At 38.7% G+C, this 21,961-nt stretch overlaps 1 protein-coding gene across 3 annotated transcripts in view; it reads right to left on the bottom strand.

Moving 5' to 3' along the window:
• The window catches only part of PPM1L (protein phosphatase, Mg2+/Mn2+ dependent 1L), a 265,078-nt gene that overhangs the window by 95,403 nt on the left and 147,714 nt on the right, over positions 1-21,961 (bottom strand). Inside the window, exon 1 of one of the 3 annotated variants that reach the window (XM_045514538.2) lies at positions 7,178-7,242. The exons of the other annotated variants lie outside the window; for them this stretch is intronic. The gene's annotated coding sequence lies outside the window, so the exon portion shown is untranslated. Of the gene's footprint in view, positions 1-7,177; positions 7,243-21,961 lie in introns of those variants that run through there. 3 annotated transcript variants of the gene reach the window in all.

The following is a 21,961-nucleotide window of genomic DNA, read 5'->3' on the forward strand; positions in this document are numbered from 1 at the left end:
TGTTTAGCCATGTGGTCTATTTCCCTAATCTTATTATTTTGGTCAAATCTACATTCAAACTCTAAGGGATTAAAAATTTATCTTTTTACTGTCTAAAGAAAAGTTGTGGTTATTTCTCTACTACTACTAAAGTATGATTAATAAATTCTTTGTCCCTCATTTACCACACACATTCCGAGAGTTGGGGGGAATAGGTCATACTAAACTAGCTCTGTGGTCCTTCTTTCCAATTTTTTTTTAAAGCACATACACACATCTAAGTTCTCCTGAGAGATGGCAACATAAAAACAGCCAACCAGTAGTTTTTCATAAATCTGTTGAGAAAACAAGCAGCACTCAGCCAAAAGTGGTCTTGTCAAATTGTGATAGGTGAGTTCTTATCTTTTCAGCAGTTACAAAAAAAAAAGGAAGAAATTGTTTCACATTCTATACACTTGAGATCTACAGAACAAAAATATGCAAGGTAATGTATGTTTACAGAAAAAAATGTTTCCTATTTCAGAGAAAATTATGGTTAATTACTGGTAAAATTCCCTTCCATTTCTTAATGTTGGGCTATAAGGCTTGAGGAAAAAATAACTTCCATGAGTGCTATACAAATGTGTTCTAGAAAATTCCATGCATATTGCTAACTAAAAATGCCCTTGGGGATTTAGAAAGCCAATGGCACCAACTGTTATAAATGAATTATAAAACACTCATGAATTATTAATCAAGAAGAACTCTGCAGCTGTGACAATAGAGCAGTCCCTCAGGGAGGCAGCCAAAACTTAGACAAAATGTTCCTTGGCCGGTAACGGGGCCAGAGAACCCTTCTTGGGCCTCACTTGACTCCTGCCCACAGCTTCCTATCAGGCTCTTTAGGGAGCACCTCCACAGTGCCGGTGTGGTCACAGTGGCAGAGAAGCACAAGGCCAGTGCCAGCTGAGTTGATGTCCTCAGTCTGACATGACTTTTACCATATGATCCAGGAATCTTACTCCTTGGCATTTATCTGGAGGAAGCTCTAAATCAAAAAGATATATGCACCCCAATGTTCACAGCAGCATTATTTACAATAGCCAAGACATGTGGAAGCAACCTAAATGTACATCAACAGATGACTGGATAAAGAAGATGTAACTATCTATGTATGTATGTGCATATGTGTGTGTGTGTGTGTATATATATGCATACGTGCACACACAGTGGAATATTACTCAGCCATAAAAAATGAAATAATGCCATTTGCAGCAACATGGATAGACCTGGAGATTGTCATACTAAGTGAAGTGAGCCAGAAAGAGAAAGAAAAATACCGTATGATATCACCTATATGTGGAATCTAAAAAATGAGATAAATGAACTTATTTACAAAGCAGAAACAGACTAAAAGACATAGAAAACAAACTTAAGATTACCAGGGGTGGGGGTGGCAGGGAAGAGGGGGAAGAGAACCTGGGAGTTCAGGATTTGCAGATACTAACTACTATATATAAACTAGATAAATAATGTCCTACCATATAGTACAGGGAACAATATTCAATATCTTGTAATAACCTACAATGAAAATGAATATGAAAAGGAATATATATATATATATAACTGAAACATTATGCTGTACACCAGAAATTAACATACATTGTAAATCGACTATACTTCAATTAAAAAAAAAAATAAGTGCCTCAAAACTAGTATCAGATTTAAGCTCCTTGAATGTGGTGGTGGGGCGTTGAAGAAGGGTCCATCTTTCTGCCAGGAATCTAGTAACTGTCTCATGCAGTGTGACTTGAGGAACCCAAAAAGGATCCCTGCCCCAAATCACTTTCCCTTTCGGTTTTGAGTTCTGAAATTCTATCATCATAGCTTTCAATCTCTGATTTATGCCAGTTCTCTTTCTCAAAAGGCAAAAATGTTAAGGAGAAGTAATACATCAAGGAATGTTCAAATCTTAATGTGGACAAGCTGATCAGACTGTTACACATAGCGAGGGGGAATGAGAAGCAGAAAAGCACACAAGGAAATTCCTGGGACTGAGACGTGAAGTTGGCAAGTGAAGGTCAAGAAAGATAAATGTCTACTCTGACATTTAACCCTGTATGGAGGAAAACACAAAAACCTGTACAGCTTGAAGGTTTAATTGACTCTTCTCTATTGCTGGCTCTACCTGCAAGACCAACCAGCAACACTACTTCGAGGTTCACCGAAGAAGGCAAACGTAATTTGTTGCCTCTCACACTCTGGTCAATAAATGCATTCAGCAGCATCTCTGGTCCACTTGTCTTAAAACGTCTCCAGCACAGATAGGAGGCATCACATGCTGTAAAAGTATCTTCTAGAACAAAAGCTTTTGCTCCTTCACTGGGACTGCCACAGCCCTGTCCTTCGTCAGACCTCTATGACAGCTCTCCATCAATTAGGCAGACTGTCTCCGTTTATCACCTATCTGTCTCCTCACTAGTTTATGAGCAACTAGCAGGTAGGACAAACACTTTTTTCACATACAAAGGTTTCCCCAACATCTAACCCGGGATAGGCATGCTGGAAGAAAGTGATGGGGGGGGGAGCTTTAAAACTAGGCTTAATGCTCTATGAGTGTTCATTCTATACAAAAACAAACATAAAAGATAAAAGGACCAGGCCCCTTGTGTCTCTTTCTATCACTGACATTTGCCACTCTTCTGCCATAAGGCATATATAAAGGTCCTACTATGTTATATTTCTGGAGCACCAAATCTTGTTAATTCCACGGGAAACAGGACAGCTGATTTAGGCAGAGCCAGAGCCATTGTATCTCAAACCAAGAAAGTGCTTCCTGTTATTTTTGTATAATTTTGAACCTAAATGAAAATCCGATGAGAGCAATGGATCCTTTTCCCAGAAACACACACACACACACACACTAGCGCCCCATTCTGAGAACTCAGGTATTAAGTTCATGAACCAGGTCACAGTGAAGTTTTACTAGATCCTCACATGAGAAGGGCACTAGGTACATGGCTCTAGTTTCCTCTACAAAATCAGGTGGTTGGATCTGATCAGTATTTCTCAAGGGTGGTACTCTAACCAACGGCTTCTGAATTACCTGGGACTGGGGATAAGTGGTGTCTTCTTAAAAATGCAAAATCTGGGTCCTGCTCTATATTTAGTAAATCAAGATATTTTGGGTAGGACTCTAGAATCTGCTTTCTAAATTTGCGCTGTATTTTAACAAGCTCACTGAAGGGTGAAACCCACCAGTTTCTTCCCCATAGAGTTCTGATTTTGTAACGTCTAGGTATGTGAATTTTCACAAAGCTGGACAACAAATTCTGATGGACCTCCAGAGTCGTACTAGACTCTCCACAATAACAGCCCTCTGCATCCCCCAGGACTCAGCCTGGCACGTAAATATTTTTAATTCTTGTAACAACCCTGACTGCATGTAGCAGCGACATTCCCACACGGCCTGTCTACCTTCAGTGCCACAGGCTTTTTTTTTTTTTTTAACAGCCTAACATTGCCAGTCTGTTCAGCCTCTGAAAGACCAAGCCCTCCCTAAAGCAAGCTAACTGACCTTGAGTACTTCTGATGCTAGGAGCACCTGCAACCCTCTTCCAACAGCTTGTGAGCAATCAAGCAAATCTCAGCAAGCTGTGTGGAACAGGCCACAGAATGACCTGTGGCAAGGCACCTTGAAAACACAGTGATGGTCTCTTGACCATGCCCAGGCATGATCGGAGCACTGACCTGACCTCTGCTGGGGACCACCAGTAGAATGTTGAAGCCTGGAGAGTTGCAGCAAAATGCAGTGGAAAGGAAATCAGCATCACCAGCAGTGCTGCACCCTTTGCATACAGAGTTTAAAAGGGTATCTTATTTTAGCAAGAGGAAAATGGGATACCTAATTGCGTGGAAATGCTATAATTTCGGCAGTGAATGCACTTGCTTGTGTAAATATAAAATGGCACATTTTAAAATTTGAACAGGCAAATAGTTCAGAGAAAAATATACCCTTTCCCACGTCCTACTTCAGCTCCAAAAGGCAACAGCTGGATGAGCAGATGTGCAGTCGTGGGCTAGAACCAACCTTTTTGATGAATACTTGAGTGTCTACTATGTGTCAGGCACTGTGCGAGCTGCTAGGACAAATGGTGGACACAAATCAATGTGTCTCTGCCCTCATAGTGCTTATGATCTAGTGGGGAGACAAGAATCAACCAATCACTTAAGGGAATAAATACGAGCAGAAGTGCGGTAAGGCAAGGAACAAGGTTCTTTGAGGGGGTCTAACAAAAGAACATAAAGCACCTGATAAAGAGGAGAAGGGAGGCCTCCCTGAGAGAGTGATGCTTGAGCTAAGAGCTACGACATGACTAGGAGGCTCACAGCTAAAGGGGTAAGGAGAAAGAGGAAGAAGAGGTCAACACAGGCAGCACAGACGGTATATTTTATTGACAGGAATTTTCGAAAATGTGGATGAATGCGAGCCAGGGGTGAATAAAAGCTGCAAATAACAGGAGGGAAGCTTCCAGATGGCCTCGTGCTCTGAGATGTTGGGATACCAGCCACTGGGTCCATTGAGGAACATAAGGAAGGGAGAGATGTGTACTATGCTTGCCCAGATAAAACCAGGCATAACTTTCTGTTGTTGGGGAGGCGGGGGTTATTAGTTCCTAAATTTCTTTTCATTAAAATGAGTTTATTATAAAGAATATGAGTTAAGAACAGTATTAGGCCCTAAGAAGCCTTGACTGCCCAAAGAGCACCCAGTGTGGTTTTCATTCTCTCTTCCTCATCTAGTCCTCACATTCTCACGTCTCTGGTTGGTCCAGACAACTGGTAGATTCTCGGCTTTCCTTCCACATTACTCTCAAGTGTAGAATTTATACCAAGTTTTTATACCAACTTCTTTTAAAAATATGCAGAGTTATAACACATCTGGCTGTCTTATGCTAGTCATTTCTTTTAAAAGTCAGCAAAAATGTTTATGAAAAGAACTGTTAACTAAAGTATCATCAACTTACTTGGAATCATTCACCCCAAATTGTAAAACTGTTGCCCCAAAAGTCAGAGGAATAAAACTAAGATGAGCTTTTCTCTTTTAAGACATGTATGGAAGTTGCCTCAGTAGAGTAAGAAAGAAGCCCAGTGGTCTCCCCACCCCAAATCCCACTTCATTATCCTCCCTGTGGATACATGATCCTATTTCATCATCAAGTTCCCCACAAACAGAAGAGTAGGAAAAAAAGACTCAAATGCATAGGGTAGCCTAGTATTTGCCACTGAGAGAGACTTCAAAAGACAAAATCTGAGTAATCAAGAGAGTGTTCCCATTGCCAGTTTTCCCACCTACCTGGGAGGGGGGCTGGAGAAATCATAGGGAGTGTAATATACCTATCTAGGTGGGTTGGCCCAGCTCTTTAGCAGACATATATCCAACAGCTACCATTTACTGAGTACTAATTGTGTGCCAGGTACTATGCTTGGTACTTTATATGAATTACTTCATTTAATCCTCACAATGATCCTGAAAGGTAGGTGTGATAATCAATGTTTTATAGATGGGCCCTTTCATATTTCCTATAGTCCTTTGCTTCAACAAAATCTATAGTTTCATAAATGTATTAGGTAGGTAAGTTTTAGGAATTTGAGACTAAGGAAAAAAAGACAGTAAAATTGAGATGAAGCCAGGGATAAAGTTGAGACACAAAACATGTGCCTTAAGATGCCTTTGATTTGTTAGCGAGGAATTAAAAACTAATGCCAGCACCCAAAGCAAAGAAATAAAGTTAGCCATCTCCACAGGTCACAGTGTCCTTAAAGTAAATTACAGGAAGGATCAAAGTAATGCCAATGGCAGACATTAATCAATCAAAGAATTATTTGCCGCTGAGCCCAGACCCACCCTGAGAATCCTTCTCAATACAATATTCCAGGCAGCAACCAATCAACCAAAGTTAGCACAGGAGATGAAACCTGTTCGTGAGCCTTGATCTAAATCCAGGGCGGCAAACCACAGTGAAAACATCTGGTTTTGTGAATAAAGGTTTATTGGAACATACCTCCACTCAATTGTTCATATATTGTTAATAGCTAGTTCTGAGATAGAGTCCATATGGTACACAAAGCCTGAAGTATTTACTATATGGCTCTTTACAGAATGTTTACCAAACGCTGGTGTGGACGAATGGCCAAACTAAAGCAAAATTAGCAGACGTGTGTGTGCACACAACTGACGTTGTTTAGCTTGCATTTATTATTTGCCCTCATGTTTTGAACATTGTGTTGGGTTCCAGGTGTACAGAAATAAGTTGTACAGAGTTGCCACCTTGAAAGAGCTTACAGTCTAGCCTCAGAAATGCCTAAACAGATAATCACAAAACAATCTGATCAGTTCTAAACCATAAATACATAAACAATTCACTATGTGAACCCAACAAAGTGATTTAAAATTCTAACACCCCAGAAAGATTTCTTAAGCACTCTCTTGCTTTCCACTTCATCACACAACCTAAAAAGTCAAGAGAGTCTTGGAAATTGCAGTCCTGTGGCAATCCTCAGAGGAAATGGGTGGATAAAAATGCAGCCAGACGTTATAAAGACTGGCTACTTGAACCTGGTGTAACACTAAAAATGAAAAGGTTATTAGGCATTCTAAAAATAAGGGACAACAGGTTATGCCCCTATAAAAAACAAACTTAAGCAACTTTGGCATCTCAAAACTGCCATTTGTCAGGAATAACATAATCACGAGAAAACGAACAAGGCTCCAAAGAGACATGTAAAGTTTGAATTAGGATTCATAGTAGATTGGCAAGGACATAATACATTCATAATTATAGTAATCCACAGCTGCTTCAACCTTAGACAATAATGAATTGCTTAATGAGGGCTGCTGTCTCTGAAATGGCAAGCAAAAACCATCTACTATAGAGCAATGACCTATCTTTAGGTCCTATATCCAGATAGTTCATATCTAAGGGAGATTCACCTTGAGATTTATTGCTGCAATCAGCAACTTCCAAGCGCCATAAATCAGTATAGAAATTGTTAGACAAGAAAAAGTATAAACTTTGCCATTCACCATACTCTATTATTAATTTCCTTTTATCCTCCAAGGTAGTACCTAGGATTCTTCCTCAAAACATATTGATCTGAGTGCCCTAGGATAAAGAAGTTATTAAATAAGTCAGCATGACTTATGAGACCCACTCACCAAACCGAGCTCTCTTTTCTAACACAAATCATACGGCCACATTCAGGCAATTAAATAGTGAAGGTTAGTATAACTTTAGAAGACAGGTGGCCGGCCAGTTTTGTTTTGAATAGCTATTTATAAATGAAGTGAGTTGCCAGCTCAGCTTGAAATCTTTCCTTCTAGAGTTGTATGAAACAACATTTTATATATAACACATTTGAACTTAGTACTTTAATGGTATCCTTCCAGAGAACTAGGTAAATTCTCAAGGCCCTTTTTTTTTTGTTCTTCAGTTAAAGAGAAAATTACACTTGGATATATGTGTGTGTGTCCTATGTAATTTTTCAAATGAAAGTTCTATAAATGATAGATCAATTCTGTAATACCTCATTTAACAAGTGCCATCAGGGAACGAAGAGTTCCACATAAGTGAATGTCCCATTTAACTCAACCCTACTACTCTAAAAGATGAAAAAGTATCTTAACCTCTTTTGATGGAAATGTCTCTAAGCTGAAACATATACTTGTGTAGTTTTTCAAAGAGAATGTATGGAAGAAAATCCAGCATTTTTGGATGATTTAAGGCCATCTTCAGAACATGAAGGGAAGACGGTAATGTGCACGTTGCCTGTGTACGAAGACAGTTCCCACACCAAATCACCCTGACTGCTGTAAGAAGTTCTGGGTTCTCCCTCCACAATCCTGCTTCTAAGTGGTCACTTCACACACAATTATTTAGCCTCAAGACTTGGAAAATATTTAACCTTCTTACTGGAGAAAGGTGCATGGGCTTTGTGATTAGTTTCCCCTTAGTCCTTCTGTGTTAACTCCCTGGTCCATTATAGTGCTCCAGATAGTTGAAATGGAAAAATAAAGTCTACCCACCGGCTAAGTAGAGTATAAGAAGTCAGAAATGTGACTACCGAATGCATATCTACTTTTTATTTGAAATCATAGAAGGGAGGGTATAGCTCAGTGGTGGAGGGCATGCTTAGCCTGCACAAGGTCCTGGGTTCCATCCTCAGTACCTCCGTCAAATAAAGATAGATAAATAAATAAATAAACCTAATGACCTACTCCTCCCACCAAAATTTAAGAAATCATAAAGAACTTCCTTTAGAGTCATATGCTCCAGGAAAACCCATCAAAATGGCATGAATAGAACTGGTATCTTTATATCTATGATGTTTATAATGCACATACAAACTATACGGGTCAACCAACTCTAATAAAAATCTAAATGAAGTTGGTATGACTGTCTTATGAAAAGCTACACAGCTTTACATTCTTACCAAAATATTCATTAATTGGATCAAAACTGAAACAACGTTTTTTACCTCTGGTTCTTTAGCATTTTGTACAATATCGGGTATTAGATAGGTGCTCAATAAATGCATGGTGAATGAATGAATCAAAAGACTTCAGTGTTACAGAAACATTAAAAAAATTCAATATCCAAGTTTTGGATAATCAGTTTATTTTAGATCACTTAAATTACTACACTATATTTTCTCCATTTTATAAAAAAAAATCGTATGCAACCTCGGAAGGTACAGCTGTGTACACTGGATGGACCATTAGCTCTAGGATCTGCGCCACTGGTTTTCACTATTCCCTATATGAGCTAAAGCAATTAGAAGAGCAGTTAGGACAGCAGTATGTACATCAGTGAAGTTAGAACACTCCCTAACACCATATATAAAAATAAACTCAAAATAGCTTAAAAACTTAAACATAAGACAAGACATTATAAATCTCCTAGAAGAAAACACAGGCAAAACATCCTCTGTCATAAATCTCAGCAATGTTCTCCTAGGGCAGTCTACCCAGGCAATAGTAATAAAAGCAAAAATAAACAAATGGGACAGCAAAGGAAACCGTAAGTAAAACAAAACGCCAACATACAGAATGGGAGAAAGTATTTGCAAATGATGCAACTGACAAAGGTTTAATTTCCAGAATATATAAACAGTTCATACAATTTAATAACAAAAAAAAAAAACCCCAATTCAAAAATGGGCAGAAGACCTAAATAAGCAATTCTTCAGTGAAGGCATACAAATGGTGAATAGGCACATGAAAAAATGCTTAATATCACTAATTATCAGAGAAATGCAAATCAAAACTACCATGAGGTATCACCTCACGCCAGTCAGAATGGCTATCATTCAAAAGTCCATGAATGATAAATGCTGGAGAGGGTGTGGAGAAAAGGGAACCCTCCTACACTGCTGATGGGAATGTAGTTTGGTGAAGCCATTATGGGAAACAGTATGGAGATTCCTCAAAAAACTAAATATAGACTTACCATATGATTCAGCAATCCCACTCCAGGATATATATATCTGAAGGGAACTCTAATTCAAAAAGATACATGCATCCCAATGTTCATAGCAGCACTATATACTAGAGCCAAGACATGGAAGTAACCTAAATATCTATCAACAGAGGACTGGATAAAGAAGTTGTGCTATATTTATACAATGGACTATTACTCGGCCATAAAAGATAATGAAATTATGCCATTTGCAGCAACATGGATGGAACCGGAGATCATCATTCTAAGTGAAATAAGTCAGAAAGAGAAAAAAAAAATGCCATATATCTCTTACATGTGGAATCTAAAGAAGAAAAAGTAAAAAGAGGACACTAATGAACTTATCTATAAAACAGGAACAGATTCACAGACATAGTAAACAATCTTATGGTTACCAGGGGACAAGGGGTGAGAAGGGATAAATTTGGGAGTTTGAGATTTGCAAATGTTTACCACTATATATAAAAATATACAAAAACAAATGTCTTCTGTATAGTACAGGGAACTATATTCAATGTCGTGTAATAACCTTTAATGAAAAAGAATATGAAAATGAATATATGTATGTATATGCATGACTGGGACATTATACTGTACACCAGAAATTGACACATTTTTCAATTAAAAAAAAGAAGAGCAGTTAGAGTCTGGGCAGTTTCTAAAGTCATAGTTTAAATTTTTTTTATAAACAAGCATTATAAAACTTTCCAGTTTTATTCTATCACATACTGGAAAAGAAAAATAATATTTAGTTACATACATGTATAAATCTTATTTGCCCAATGTTTTCAAACATTATTCATGATTGACCAACTTCTTAAAATACTAAGAAAGCAAATGTACAAGAATGGAAGAACAATACCAGAAACTTTTTCTTGACTCTGCTTCTGGAATCCAACATGAAACTGGAAATTTCATACCATAAATAGTAATCATACCTTCTATAAGGTTTTGGTTAAGCATGAACCTGTAGTTACCCTTTTCCCCACCAGATGGCATCCATGAATCAAGTGAAATAACTGACTTCCATGATACTCAAGAGGGAAACTAAAAATGCAGTAAGGGCTGGTTGTTCTTTTGTAGACTAGATGAGCATTCGCTGAAATTCAGTAATGAAAAGCAGATGGCTGCCTGTACTAGGTTACAAAGAAAGCCTAGTAATTCATTCAAGTATTCATTCAACATAATTACTGAGCCTTAATAATGCTCCTAGCATTTTGCTGAATACGGAGAGTAAAAAGAAAGAGAACTTGCCCTCAAAGAGCTTATGATTTAAGGAAGCAGATGAATGGTAAAGAGGTAACTACACACTAGTACAATAAATTCTCGGAGAAGCCTTGGAAACACCATGTCAGAAGGGATATATGAGCTGAGTCTTGAGAGATGTAAGGGATGAGGACGATGGGTGGGTTTAGTAATCCAAGCACAGTCCAGTCCACACCAAGACAGGCACAAAAAAGCCTGGTATGTTTCAGGCTAACACTGGGTTTGAGGGCTGGAGAGAAGAGTATGTATGTGTGTTTCAAGGGGGAGGAAATGGCAGAAGATGAACTAACAGCAGGCTGGAACCGTGTATGTAAATTTAGGAATTTAAATTCTATGAGAACAATTAACAGCAACAACTAATGCTTATTGAAATGTTTCTATAGGCTGAATGCCAGGCTAAATACTCAAATGCACTGTCTTATTTACTCCTTATTGTGACCCATTTTAGATCCATTTTTCAGATAAGGCTAAAAACATTACTTAACTTGCTTAGCTTAGTAAATGATAGAGCTGGGATTTCAACTCAAGTCACTATTTGATTCTAGGAGCAAATTATTAAATCCGTAGCTTGAAAAGAATGTTCCTGCAGAGTCCACAATAAAAACAAATCCGTAAGTGTTTTAAACAAAAGAATGGACCACAGGGTTTGTGATTTAAAACAACAAGTAGGGCAGCAGAGTGAAGGATGTTGTGATACCTGAAAAGTCCGGCAAGAGGGAAATCTGAGATATACTAAGTTCATCATATTAACTCAAATGGAATCAGACAGATTCTTTTCAGTTACCTGCTGGAGCCTTCAACTGACTGTACCATATTGAGATAGAAAGGTTTTTTTTTTTTTTTAAAAAAAACAATGACCAGGTTGCATAGTTAACTATGCTTTGGGGCCATATAACTAAATACTTCTTAGAGAAATTCCAAGGTACGACGGAGCGAAGTTTCAGTTGTTCTTTTCTCAGCTTTACTGCGGTATAACTGACATACAAACGTGTAAGATACTGAAGTGTACACCACGGTGGTTCGATACACGTTTACACTGCGAAAGGATTCCCGAATCTATTAATCAATACATCCAGCACCTCATATTTACTTTCTCCTTCTTTTTTTTTTTTTTTTTTTTGGAGAGGGGGGAACATTTAAGTTCTACTCTCTTAGCAAATTTCAACTACACAATTCAATTGTTCTTTAAGTAGTTAATAATAAGGGAAGGGATGACTTAAAACGACCTACATGATAACTTATTTTTCTAATACATTTGGTGGAAGAAGAAAGAAATATGACGTTTTTGTTGAGCAATTTCATGGGCTTGTGAGTCAAATGTCATGGATTAAAGTTTGAGAATGCATGAAGAAATGGAGTTATTGTTCTCTCTACGACTTTAAAAGAATAGCTGAACCAATTTATGGATGTTACTTTAAAAAACAAATTTCCCAGCTAATTCCCAGAACTCATTCTAAACAATATGTTGGAGCATTGCCATTGGTCTGTCCTTGTGACCCTGCCCTAATGACAGTTTCTCCCCACTACCCACCTACTTTCAAAACCTTTGGAAGTGGTAAAGCATGCTTTCCTTGGGCAAGTCATCCTATTCCATGGTAAACTGTGGGACAATAAATTTTCTCTTGTTCTAGCTTCTTCTGGAAGGAGTCCCAAACAGGGCTAGGAATGCGTTCCAGGTCTGCAGTTGGCCGGCTGTGTGGCTGTGTGCTCCTGCACACATTCCCTAACCTCTCTGGCCTTCCGTCTCCTCGTCTGTAAGACAGAGGGGTGGGCTGAAGGGAAAATCCTGGGCTGGAGGATCTTCAAATTCCTTTCTGTCTTAAATTTTATTCTATTAATTAAAAAAAATATATATATATATATATATATCTATGATTGTAAGTATTTAATATATCCCTCTATCACACAATCCTATTTTGGAGGTGCTAGTGAGTAATATAAGTCAGGATACAAAAAAAAAAAAAAACTATAATTATAATTCAATAGACTAATCGCAGAGGACAATAATAGTTCACAGGCTCCTAACATCCATTTTGCAAACTTCCTGTTTTGCAGGTATCATATTAAGTAGTAATCTCTCAAAGTTAAACTGTATAAGCCTCATGAACAGAAGGCGTATTGATTATCCAGACGGTTCAAAATATGCTCATATTTTCATGCATCATTGGAACAGAAGTTTCTCCAAAACCTCTATGTTAACTTTAGTGACTTAGCAGCCATCAATTGGCAGTGTGAAGCTATTACTGAATTAATAGAACCAGCTAAGAAATCAGATGGCTTCAAATTCCTGCTGTCACATTAGCAACAATGATTAAATCCATTTATTAAATAATAGCAATTCTCTTGCTGAGTCTTAACTAAGGAAGCAAAAACGAGACCTAGTGTGACTGATTTTCAACATTACAAGAGTGTGGTGTTAATAAGCAGCCATGATTTAAGAATGAAGCAGGAAAAGCACCTGTAAGAATTTAAAAACACAACACTTTAGGACAAGCACTCTTGATGCCAGTCTTAAATATCGTAAGACTTAAACTACATGCACAACATACACACTCTTAATTTTATGTAGATCTATACCTGGAAAAAACAGTATTGAATAATAATTTAAATATTGAAATGCACACACTTAGAAGGTATATCCTGAACTTGTGGCATAACAGTTTCTATCATTCAATGACTCTTTATGCTAATTCATTACACTTTGGAACATAAAACCTTTGGGATCTAGATGAATCTAGAATTTTAAAAATAGTACAAAGCATTGAAGTGCTTTAACCAGACAAGAGGCATTTTATTTCTGTTGTGTCAAAGATTTCCCTTATGTGGTTTTGCATTCTTTTATCAATAAGTGAAATGGATGATAAATGAGAAAAGTTTAAATTCAGAGATGACGATGAAATGAATTTAAATTATTTTACTAGCTCAAGGGAAACACACTTTATTAAAATTTCTTCAGAGTTTTACTTTTAATTCTGTGGGACTATGTAAATTCTCAGAGATTTAATTATTTTAAAAACATACCAGCTGCTAGTAGAGGTAAAAAATAGACTGAAATATTCTGGTGAATAGAATGAAAATGTTCACAAGTGCTAACATTTATTGAGCATTTACTATGGGGCCAGGCACTAGGCTAAGAACCATGAATGTATTCCCGCAATGAAAATAAACAAAAATTGGGGAGGAAAAAAATCCACTTGGCTAGCACAAAAATTACACTAGGTTGGTGTTCTCAAATGAAATTTGCTCTACTTCAGAGTTATTCTATCAAAACATTGCATAACTATTACTCCATATGTGGCTCCACCTATGTGAAATAATAAAAAAAATGGATAATTTAAAAGGTTATGATCTATAAAATAATTATGGTGACCAATAAATTAGACCCTCCTAAATTGGAAATAAAATGACATTAGGCAAGATATATTAAGTTCATTTGGGAAACATGAATCTCACAACTATTTCTAATGCTTTATATTTTATGTTGTTTTGCATTACAATGTTTCTGCCATTAGCTCTCTGGCAAATGAGCTACAGTTACACAAGTAAAATACCTTGTTCATTGCGGAACAATTCTGTGAAGCTGTCACCATATTTCAAAACACAAAATAAAACACCATCAGGAATACTTAAACATCAGAGAAACTCTACTCACTGAGAGCTGTTTAAAGAAGATACTGCATAAATTCTTCATGTGTTTTTAGACTGATACCTAGGGTGAATGAATCTAGAGCCATTAAACGACGTCCAAAAATTCAGTGAAAAATTCTCCCCCAATTCCTCACACACGACAGTTGTCATAGAGGAAAGAAACAGACAAACACAACACCCACGCCAAGGATCTGTCTCAGATCTGACCCAGGTGAGTCAGGTTCGGGCCGAGTCTTGGAATAGGTCTCTTCTACAGGCCCTGCTGGCCGTCAGACAGACACGGGGTGGCTGAGGACGCAGCAGCTGGCACCGCCAGCTTTACAAGACAGTCCAAATGTTTTTTTCTGATCTTTCTACCGCACAATAAAACACGAACCATTCAAAGGGAAAATGCATTCTTTAAGAGCAGATTTAGTGCAAGGGCCTGATGACATTTTCCAGCAGTGGAGCAGCGAGTTATTAAATATCAAGGAGTTAACGACCTGGCTGACTTCATGAGCTTTGATTTGGTGCAATTAGGACTCCTTTGCTGAGGCTCATTCTCCTCTGGGGTTCCTGAGGTGCATGGCTCCGGGGCCCAGGACAAGTAGCTGGGAAAAGCAAACGGGAGGGGCAGCTTCCATGACCGATGCAACGCTCCCACAGCACTGCCTCAGCACACTCTGCTCCATGTTTGCCAGTCTCTCTGCTGCAGTGCAGCGTTTCTGGCCCAGCAAATTGCATCTGATAGATCACTATTCTTCCGACCACATGAAACCAAACACAAGAAAGGGGCATTTACATACACACACAGATGTATATAGCCCGTCACTCATTCCCTTAGCCTCCTCCCCACCAGAAAGGTCACCCTGGCTGTTGCAAATTACACCATTCTTCAAAGATGGAGCTGGAGTAGAGATGAGATGAACAGATTAGACTCTAAACTACATCCTGTAGGGGAGAGAATTAAATGATGCTCCATAGAAAGTTCACAGATGTCATTATTTACAATTAAAAGGAGTTGAACAGTTCCACAGACTACACATTCTCATGGCTTTAAAGAAAAAAAAAACTGTATATACATTATCTTGTTTGCTTTGAGCAATGATAGCTGAGAAACCCTCCTCTCCCAAGGCTTTTTTTTCCAGCCACCAAGGAAGCAAAGCACCATGCATGAAAAAGCCGAAGTGGAACACTCCAGACCCTCCTCCAAGTCCTACCAGTTCAGTTCCCCGGACGATCCCAGCAGCCCGGCCTTCAGTGACCAACACCCAGGCCCTCACAGGTGCCTGGGTGACAAGGATTGTGACTTACCTTCAGGGTTTGGGGCATGAGGTTTCTGTCTTCAAATAAATGTTTTGTCCCTATATAAATGCACTTATACAAGAGAACACCATCCAACCATCAAAAGTGATAATGTAAAAGAAATTTTAATAATGTGAAGTATTTATAGTATTACAGGAAAAAAAAAGTTTAACCAAACTGTCCCTCTGGTACGAACTCACATACACATAAGGATGTACGTCATTACACGGAACTACTATCAACAGTGATCCTCTCTGGGTGGAGGAATGACACATGATTTTTTTTCTTCCTTAAGTTTTGTATTTTTCAGGATTTCTATGATGACTACATATTACTCTGTAATAAAATAATCTTGGATGAAAAAGAAGAGATGAAGGTACTGCCTGAATGGGCGGTACCACCTCTTCCTCCCAGAGAGGAACGAGCATGGGAATACAATGTGCAGTCTCTTAAATTTACCCTCTTCAATGTTAACCCTCCCTCCTGTCCAATCATTTGACTTTGGTCACAGCAGGAAACCTACCAAAAAAGCATCTGGGGTGGGGAAGAGCAGAGCAGGCACAGATGTAACCCAAAGAAAATCAAAGACTAAAAACAGAAGCAGCAGCAAGAAGTTATTGTACAACTAATACCGGCACAGAGAGGGGTGCCACGAGGCGTGCATTTTGAACAGAGCTTAATGGTTTCTGTTTTTTAAGAAACTGATCCTCTAGAGTTCTTGTTTTCCATATCCTCAACTTGCCAACTTACATTTAAAATGAATAATGTGCTGAAGTTGAAAATGTTAGCTCTTTTTACCCTGTAGCATTAGAAGTTAAAAAAAAAAAAGACAAATTCCCGTAGGAAAAGGATTAATGACATATGGTAATTACACCATTAGGCTGAAAACAACCATCACAGCCTAAACCTCCACTAAACACATTCCTCAAGAGGTACTCTTACTAAAAAGAAATTCAGCCATTTTCAATTCATAAACAGAAAGCTATGCATCAAAATCCTTTTTTTCTGTAATCAGACTGTCTGAAGTCATTTGTTCCACCATTCTTGGACCAGAAACATTTCAGATAAAGAAAGAAAGTTAGGTGATAGCCCAGGCAAGACACAGCACACTTGCAGGTGCAATAGTGAAAGCTCTCAATTCAGGAAAAATTGTCAAGGCAACGAAAAGAATGTATACTTTCTATTTGTGTGCTGCAAATTCTTGGTCAGCTGTGGTTCATTTCCCACCAACCTCCCAGGCTCCCATGTCTCCCAGCCCTGCAAATGGTGAGGGGGCTGGGCAGCCAGGGAGGTAGGGACACTCGAAGAGGGACAAGGAAAACTGATGGTCAAGTGACAAGAAATGCAACAAAGTAGAGCCTTCTCTTCCCTCGGAGGTATTTTGCATCAAGTGTCATCAGGTGTCTAAAAACACCTATATGTCTTCTTGTTTGTTTTCTAGTAGTGAAAATTAAAATCAATTTTTAAAAAGAATAAATTATTTATTTACCTATCTGCTTTTCTTATTTCTGTTCCAATTTTATTTTCAATTATTTTGTTTTCTATTGGGCTTAATTTTGTAAACAATTTAAAAACTTTTCTGAAAATAGGTAAGATATAAATCCCACATAAACAAAAAAATCATTTATGCAAGTTATAACATTTTAAATTTAATAAACTGACAATAAATTGCTTCCTATAATAGTTCTATCCAACAGCTATACCAAGTTCATTATCAGTCTACAAAGACTGCAACATTTTAAAACATATTATTCAAAAACAATTATAGATGTGCCTCACTTTCTCAGCTACAGCAAATTTAAAAAGAAACTGAATTTGTGCTAGTCCTAACCTCTCATGAATGTTTTTATTTTAAAAAATCTATTTTGCAAATACTAGGTTACATACTGTTTTTTTTTTAAGAGGAAGGACACTAGCTCTTACTAAAAGCCTGTCATAACGGGCAGTGTGTTCAACGCTTTCATCAGTTTTATCACTTACTGTTCAAAGCCACTTCACAGATGAGGAAACTGAAGCACAGAAAGAGTAAATTCCCCTAAGGTCACTTAGCTGGGAATGTTGGAGCTGATATTCACACTCAGTTCTTTCCTGCTTCAAAGGCATACTTTTCTAATTTACATGACCCTCGGGAAGACTTGCATTAGGAGCAGCCATGTCACAAAATGTTTACCCAATTAGATAGCAGGTGAGATGTCATGAATCTTGGCCTCAGGATAAATGAACTTGGGGAGAATGGTTTTATAGGCTAAGAACAGTCATAAGTAGAAGCCTCAAAAACAGACAAATGGCAATGATAATAAACAGACAAATGGCAATGATAAAAATCTATCATTGGGAAGGATTTTATTATCAAAAAACATCTTTAGGTCGCTGCACTGATCCCTCCAACACTCCTGAGAGGCAGTGAGGCAGGTATGACCGCTGTCCTCTTCTTGTAGCTCGGGAAACTGAGGTACGGGGCACCAAGTGACCACCCAAAGATGACCATCAGTCAGGGGCCAAACAGAAGCCAGAAACCAAGTTTCTTAATGTGCCGTCCAGTGCTACTTCTCCTGTGTCATGCTGCATTCGGGAAATGGGTTTCAGCAAAATAAAACTGACAACTGAACAGGTGTCATGCGTTCTCTGTAGTCCACACGTCAAGCAGACACTGTATTGCACTGGAAATACAGGCTTTTTTCTCAAGTCAGCCCATTTCTGTCTAGCCAAATTGTTCTATTTCACAGTATGCTCTTAACCATATTCACTTTCTTGAAGAAAACCTTGGGTCATTTGTCTTGGAGAAGGCATTAATTTGAGTAAACTACTCATAGCCGAAACGGCTTTCCTCCCTCGCCCTTCTGACGCCCTCCATTTCCCTGGGATCCCTGCTTTGAAGTAGAATAAATAAACAGAGGGATTAACCACTAAGAAAGAGAAAACAGAAAACAAAAGAATGACTCCTCTGTGAGCACTCTTTAGGTTTCTGATAATAAGAAGCTCCAAGAGGGCAGAACTGACCACTTAGAGAAGACACTATACACAAACACTGCCAATCCCCAAAGTAGTCTTTTAAAACAAATTCTAAGCTCTACTTGGGAAGAATCGAGCACCATCTGAAGAAGAAGACAACATTTTAGAAGAACAGGCTTGAGTCTTACTCTTGGAAAACATTATGTCCTAACCAAACGGAATATTTCACGTAGCATTACTGACTACTGCTATTTAATTAGGAATACATCTGAACTGCAAACTTGGACAAATAGTGATACGTGCCCTTCATACTTCCTCTGCCACCCCAAACTCAGGTGGGTGATCCCTGCGCTCCACTCCCCTACTCCCATCCTATCATTTTTCTTCTTGCCACTTGGCCCAATTTGCAATTGTACACTTAAGTGTTTGATGTGTTTCTGCCATTAGACTGTAAGCTCTGTCTATTTAGCTCACCCCTGTGGACTTAGGGGCTGGAGTAAGTGCCTGAGGGAAAACAGTAGGTATTCAATAAATAATTACTGAATGAACTACACAGGTGAAGGAGGACTTGTGAATTCCAAAGGACAGGTGCAGCTCCATCCAGATCTCTACTTTTCTCTGATCCTTGAATGAAGAACGTGCTTCTCTGAGTGACATACTGACTGGTCAGTCCGTGCACCTTAGCAGAGTACCACAACCATAAGAACCTCCACTGAGCGTGTGGACGTGCGCGTGCTTGTACGGACTGCAAGCCACCGAAACTAAAACAGAGAGAAATGCTGGCTCCCTGGGTGACTCTCATCTTTCATTTTAAATGTTTGTCCCGACTGTCTTGATTACTGCCATTTACACACTTAGTTAGGTGAGCGGCACAAATTGGAAGGAATGTATTATTAACAATTCTACCTTAGCTAAGTAATAAAGCATGTATCAACTAGACACAAAACAGAGGCACCCAGACTCACCTATATAAATCTGTTGGAAATGTTTGCTTCTTCAGGGACAGCCATCTTGTCCCAGTGCTGGCTCATACAGTCCCTGTACCTCTTCAGAGCTAGGCTGTGTAGCACTTTATGGTTGACAAAGCACTTGTCTTTTTAAGGTCTGTTAAATTGGAATTCTCAGCTGAGATACCAAGATAGAATGGTCATGAAATTCCCACTTGAAGTTCCAGGCACACAGACAAGTTTATAGAAGAAACATTTAACAAACCACTTGTGATTCTAAACAGACCTAACCCATATTCAAAATGAAAGGGTCAAGAGAATGACAATTAAAGGTTTCTGAGGAAGATTTCTTGGGAGAGTGCTGTTTTGTGTCCCTTCCTACACACAACACAGAGGGAAGGGTGAAGGTGGGGGTGCGTTTCCTTTCACTTCATGTCAGGAAAGCAGTGCTTCAAAAGAACCATTCGGTTATAATACCCAAGAAATGGAAGCAACCTAAACGACCATCTACAGATGACTGGATAAAGAAGCTGTGGTATATGGATGTAATGGAATACTACTCCGCCATAAAACAGAATAAAATAATGCCATTTGCAGCAACATGGATGGACTTGGAGATCATCATATTAAGTGAAGTAAGCCAGAAAGAAAAAGAAAGATATCATATGATTTCACTAATAACTGGGATCTAAAAGCAAAAAAAGGCGGGACACACACACACACACACACAAATGAACTTAACTTACAAAACAGGGACAGACTCACAGATGTAGAAAACAAACTTATGGTTACCAGGGGGAAGGGGGATAGAAGGATAAATTGGGAGTTCAGGATTTGCAGATACTAACTACTATATATAAAATACATCTACAACAAGGTCCTACTGTATAGCACAGGTATATTCAATAAGTTCTAATATATTCAATAAATTCTAATTGGATGGTGAGAAACAAAAATAAAGATGCTTTCTGATTAGACCCCATGAATCTTGTTTGTGGTTGCTAGATTAGCTGAAACTTTTTTAGCAGTAAGTCATACCCAAAACTTAACAAAATATCTGTCATGGACTGAGCTAAACCCCCAAAACTCGTATGTTGAAATCCTAACCCTCAGTAAGTCAGAATGTGACTGTATTCAGAGATAAGACCTTTAAAGAGGCAATGAAGTTAAATTAGGTCATTAAGATGGGCACTAGTCTGACAGGACTGGTGTCCTTATAAAAAGAGATTAGGACACAGATCCACATAGACGGAAGACCACGTGAAGACAGAGAAGACAACAATCATCTGTAAGCCGAGGAGAGAGGCCGCCGAAGAAACCAACCCTGTCAACACCTCGATTCTGACTTTCTAGCCTCTAGAGTTGTGAGAAAATAAATTTCTGATGTTTAAGCCACTCAGTAGGTGGTACTTTGTCACAGCAGTTGTAAAAATCACAAGTGTAACAGCTTTGCCACCAGCATGTATAAATCCCCAATGTAAAAAGAAAATTCATCAGCTTCAGAATACAGACACAACTACAAAGCAAAGGCAGAAAACAAAATTTCATGTAGGTTATTTTTTAAGCCTTAACTGTAGTTATTCAAACAGCTCCTCTATTTATCACTTTATAATTCTCCTTATTTTAAAAATATCCACAGTGTATGTTAAATACCTATGATATCACACCAGACAACTTCAAAGACACAACTGGAAATTGTTCTGCCTTTCCAACTACGCTGGCTGGAGAGCTTCTGGTTAGAAGAGATAACGCAGCCCGGCTTTGATTCTGGGCCTTCGCTGATGCTGATATATTAAGGTGACACGGGTGAGGGTTTTCTAGCTTTACTCTCAGGCATGGGACGTTGCTTGTACACACACCTGGCAAAGGCAAAGATGCAGAAAAAGGCCCCCTGCCCCACACGGCATCAACCCATTTGCCTCAGGTAGAAAACCTAACAACTCCGGCTTTCCTGATTCATCTGCAAAACAGAAATACTTGCTGTGAGGCACCCTGGGAGGATCAATGACTATTTATAGGGCTATAACAAGCTTCCTTGAAATAGACTTGGAATAAAATAAGCAGAAGTGACTTGCCTCTTAAAGAAGTCCCTGTATTAATTCCTGCTGTACCCATCCAAGGTTCAACACAGGTCAGGAGGGCTCAGGAGAATGTTGTCCATCTATCTGATGGCCAGGGTACAGGCCTGTGACATCAGTATTTGATTTTTTAACCCATCACCCACAGCCACCACTGCCATAGCACATTCAGAGCAGAGCCAGGAAAGAGATTTCTCAAAGGGAAATAAATAACCGCACACTTGGATGAAGGGGGCCACAGCCAGCAGAGGTAGCAAATTCTTTTGCTCCAAAGTCAATTCCGTATGCACTTCCATGACCGTGGAATTTT

The sequence above is a fragment of the Camelus bactrianus genome, chromosome 1, assembly GCF_048773025.1.
Source record: "Camelus bactrianus isolate YW-2024 breed Bactrian camel chromosome 1, ASM4877302v1, whole genome shotgun sequence".
Classification (NCBI taxonomy): Eukaryota; Metazoa; Chordata; class Mammalia; order Artiodactyla; family Camelidae; genus Camelus; species Camelus bactrianus.